Raw genomic sequence first — 5,000 nt, forward strand, 5'->3', positions numbered from 1 at the left:
ACATCCTGCAGTCTGCCTCCCCTCAACCACCTCCCTCCCCTCCCCCTCTCCCTCTCCCTCCTCTCCCCCCCCCTCGGCAGCTTGACCCACCAAAGACCTTGCCCGACGACGTACCCAACCCGCTATATTGGCTCCTTTTGGCACTTCTTCGGCTTTTCATTCTCTCTCTCTCTCTCTCTCTCTCTCTCTCTCTCTCTCTCTCTCTCTCTCTCTCTCTCTCTCTCTCTCTCTCTCTCTCTCTCTCTCTCTCTCTCTCTCTCTCTCTCTCTCTCTCTCTCTCTCTCTCTCTCTCTCTCTCTCTCTCTCTCTCTCTCTCTCTCTCTCTCTCTCTCTCTCTCTCTCCTCCCAAGAGCCCCCATGGGAGACTCCTTCCTCCCCTGTCTCTCCTCCCCTCCTCATCTCCACGGTCCTCCCTCCTGCATATTCTCACCAGAAAGTGTGTGTGTGTGTGTGTGTGTGTGTGTGTGTGTGTGTGTGTGTGTGTGTGTGTGTGTGTGTGTGTGTGTGTGTGTCCAAGGTAGGTGTGTTGAGGTATGTACACCCTTATCTCCCTCTCTCTCGACTTCATCTCCCTCCTCCTCCTTCTTCTCTTCCTCCTCCTCCTCCTCCTCCTCCTCCTCCTCCTCCTCCTTCACCTGTTTGCCTTCTGCCGTACCTGTCTGTATGGTTCACTAGCTGATTTAATAATGTACCCCCTCCTTCCTCCTCCTCCTCCTCCTCCTCCTCCTCCTCTTCCTCTTCCTACTCTAAGAACAAGTGAACATAAGGAGTCAGGAAGAGGGCCTGTCAGCATCCCCAAGGCAGCTCCTGTAAGCCTATCACCTCCTACCTAGCCTCCCTATCCATGACCTGACCTGACCTATTCTTGAGGGTGGCTATCATATTGGCACTCACCCTAGGACTGCCAAGCCTGTTCCGCCCTCCACCACTCCGCTCCACAACCAGTTCTTGCCTCTGTCTTAATTAAATCTAAACTTATCTAACCTAAATCCATTGCCACTAGTTCAACCCTGCTCTTTTACCGCGAGAATCCTGTCGTATGCATCTATATTAAACCCTTCAGACATTTATTAACTCCTTGCTCCCTTCGCCTTTCCGAGAATCATTTACCAACATCATTTTATCCCTCTACCTGCTCGCTTACCTCTTCCTCCTCCTCTTCCTCTTCCTCTTCCTCCTCCTCCTCCGTCATACCTGTCTGCCTTCACGCACCTCTGCCGCTTACCTGCTCACGTGTTCCCTTCCTGCTCGAGGCTCTAACTTGATTCTCATTCTCTCTCTTTATTACGTGTTCTTTTCGTCCTCTTTTTCTTTATCATTTTCCTTCATTTCTATTTCACATTCCTTACAAAATACAGACCCGACGCTTCCTTTACTTGTCCTTGCGTGTTGAGAGAGAGAGAGAGAGAGAGAGAGAGAGAGAGTATGGGACAAGTGCCAGCAAGACTTATAAGACCCCTTTGACTACCCCCCTTCCCACCCCTACCTCCACCTCTTCGCCCTCCTCCTCCACCTCTCGTGACTCTGCGTGGTCGGCAACAACACCCCACCCCCCTTCTTCGGGTTCCTGGGGCCGCAGACGATGATATAACTCTAATTAGCTTTCGCCTGCCCACCCGCCGCCTCCCTCGTGGGCATTTGGCTATTCCACCCCTCGCCCGAGTCTCAGTCAGTTCTTTGTGTGTTCTGCGCCGAGGCAAGAATTCCAAGGAGCAAGACACAGGACAGGACAGGCGAGGGTTGTGTCTGGGAGGGTTGTTTTATATTTTGCTTGATTGCTTGGTTAGTTTGTGTGGGGGTGGGAGAGAGCTTGTGTGTGTGTGTGTGTGTGTGTGTGTGTGTGTGTGTGTGTGTGTGTGTGTGTCACTTGGCTCGTCTTTTCTTTTATTTTACGTTTTCTTTCTTTCCTTTGTAATTTTTTTTTTAATTCTTAACATTCTCTCTCTCTCTCTCTCTCTCTCTCTCTCTCTCTCTCTCTCTCTCTCTCTCTCTCTCTCTCTCTCTCTCTCTCTCTCTCTCTCTCTCTCTCTCTCTCTCTCTCTCCACACACACACACACACACACACACACACATACACGCGCGCGGAATCATAACTTTTACTCCCCACCCATCCCCCTCCTCCTCCTCCTCCTCCTCCTCCTCTTCCTCTTCCTCCTCCTCCGCAAGTTCCCATCCTCACGTCCACTGTACTCATCCACACGTCTCGAAGAACCTATCATGTTCCTCCTCCTCCCCCTCCTCCTCCTCCTCTCCATCGGGTGTCCTTCAAGGTAGTGGTGGTGGTGGTGGTGGTGGTGGTGGTTGTGGTATGACGGTGATGGTGGTGGTAGTGGAGGTTCCGTTAGTTATTCAGACGACCACTGGCCACACCCCCACCTCCTCCCCATCCCTCCCCTCCTCACCACCTCCTCCCCAATCTTTGTCTGCCCTTTAAAATCCCTCCCCCTTCCTCCCCACCACTGCCCTCTTGCATAGCACCCTTTACCTTTCCTCCCTCCCTCCCCTCTCTTCTCCCCATCCTCCGCCTCTCCCCTACTCCCCTCTCCCCTTTTTACCTTTGCCTCCTCTGTTTATACCTGTAAATACCTCGCTTTGCATCTCCCTCTCTCTCTCCCTCCCTCCTCATTTGCTTGCTCCCTTCCTCTTCCTCCTCCTCTCCTCCTCCTCCTCTTCTTTTTTGTTCTCCCTTCTTCCGCCTCTCTTTGTTTTCCTCATTACTATTATGGCGTAAGTCTCCTCCTCCTCTTCCTCCTCCTACTCCTACTCCGTTTCCTCTTTATACTGTTTATTTTCATCTTCATAATTCACCGTTACTCCTTTCCTTTCTCTCTCTCTCTCTCTCTCTCTCTCTCTCTCTCTCTCTCTCTCTCTCTCTCTCTCTCTCTCTCTCTCTCTCTCTCTCTATATATATATATATATCTATCTATCTATCTATCTATCTATCTATCTATATATCTATCTATTTATCATTCTATCTATTTTCTACACGTGTCCTTAGGTGTGAGAGAGAGAGAGAGAGAGAGAGAGAGAGAGAGAGTCAGAGTCAGAGTCAGGTGTGCCGGTATTTAATCCATGTATCTGGCAATCTTTTAATCATTGTTTGTCAGTCCGGCCAATTTGTCTCCTTATCTCGGTGGGTTATCTGATGTAATTGGACAGGTAATCAGTCAGTCGGTAGCTCCTGGTAGTTAATTACTCGGCCAGGTAATTGCCCACTTAATCATTCATTTTTTGGGAGTGAATCAGCCGGTCCAGCCAAAGTCCTTCCATGAGTCAGTTTGTTTGTTAGTCAGTTGGTTAATCGGTAAGTGAAATAAGACAAACATTCGGTCAGTTTGTCAGCCACTCTTTAAGCCAATCAACCAAGTCAGTTTTTGTGAGTCAGTCAGTCGGTGAGTCACAAGTGGACACCCGGGTAGTCATCCAGCTTGTGAGTCATTCATATATTCATTCTCTCAGTTGGTCAATGAGTCAACCATCTGTCAGTTTGATTTTTCGTCCGTCCCAAAGGCAAACGGTTGGTTGGTTGGTCAGTGTGTCAACCAATCGAGCTGTCAAGTCAACCAGTCATTCATTTATTTAGTCAGCCAGCCAGTCAGTCTTATTAATTCCCCATCGCTTTTGTTGTTATATAATTGAAAATGTGCATCTGTCGGAATTACCTAAATAGCATCCTCTAATAATAATAATAATAATAGCAGCAACATTGACACCCACAACTTATGCCGCGTGCCAAGGTCAGAGCGGCGGAGTAATGCAGTAATCAGGGTGTGGGAGGCGTGTAGGCGTGGGCTGACGGGTGGCTGGGTGGGGCAGGGGCGTGGGAGGAGGCGTGAGGGAGAAGATAGGGCGGGGGGATGGGGAGTTAACTGGCAGGGAGAGGAAGTTGTAGGGGCGGTTATAAGAAAGGGCGGGGAGTGTATAGGGTGGGTGATAGAGGGAATGTGTGTGTGTGTGTGCGTGTGTGTGTGTGTGTGTGTGTGTGTGTGTGTGTGTGTGTAGGTGTAGGATGTTTAGTGTGAATGCGAATGCGAGTCGGTTAACCATAATCATGTTTAATTTCTTCCGCCAGCTGGCTTTCCGAGTGTGTGTTTGTGTGTGTGTGTGTGTGTGTGTGCATTTCCTATATACACACGTTCCATAGCTGCACACAATAGCCCCAAGTGTGTGTGTATGTATTTATGTGTGTGTGTGTGTGTGTGTGTGTGTGTGTGTGTGTGTGTGTGTGTGTGTGTGTGTGTGTGTGTGTGTGTATGGAACGTCACGGCGCAAATCTCGTTCCGTAACACTCGAGATCGTGAAGTTGAATGGACCGAGTTTACAGTGAGAGAAGGAACCACGGGCTTGGCGACATCCGGGAGAGAGAGAGAGAGAGAGAGAGAGAGAGAGAGAGAGAGAGAGAGAGAGAGAGAGAGAGAGAGGGGGGGGGGCAAGAGGAAACAGGTGGAAAGAGGAAGGGAAACATTCATCTTAAGGAAAGTATGCAGACTTCGGGGTGTGGCTTGTCGTGGCGTGGCTTCGAGGATGTGGTGTTGCATGGCGTGGTCTGGGATGTTGTGGTGTGGCGTGTGGCGTGGCGTGGCTTGGTGTGGCTTCGTGGGTATGGTGTAAAGTGGCGTGGCGTCACGGGTGTGGCTTGCTGTGGCGTGGCGTGGTGTGGCGTTGTATGGCGTAAGTTAACAAAAGGAAACAGTGAGGCGTCCTTCAACCGACTGGAACATTTCAGTGTCTATATAAAGGAGGGCGGGAGGAGGGGAAGAGAGGGGGAAGGGGATGCTTGACGGACGAACTGGCGTGATGCAGGAGGAGGAGGTGAAGGAGGAGGAGAGAGGCAGAAGGTCAGGAGGCCGAGAGGGAGAGAGGAGAGAGAGAGGAACGGGGAGCAGCAGGTTACTAATGATCCCATGGAGTTATAATACCTTGTGGCTGCTCTCCTCTGTGTGTGTATGTGTGTGTGTGTGTGTGTGTGTGTGTGTGTGTCAGTCCGTTTGCCTACCTG

General features: G+C 50.4%; 1 protein-coding gene across 2 annotated transcripts in view; it reads left to right on the plus strand.

Annotated features, from left to right (window-relative positions):
* Positions 1–5,000, plus strand: part of LOC127009022 (bromodomain-containing protein 4-like) — a 170,707-nt gene that overhangs the window by 109,837 nt on the left and 55,870 nt on the right. The window lies entirely within an intron of this gene.

The sequence above is a fragment of the Eriocheir sinensis genome, chromosome 4, assembly GCF_024679095.1.
Source record: "Eriocheir sinensis breed Jianghai 21 chromosome 4, ASM2467909v1, whole genome shotgun sequence".
NCBI classification, from domain to species: Eukaryota; Metazoa; Arthropoda; class Malacostraca; order Decapoda; family Varunidae; genus Eriocheir; species Eriocheir sinensis.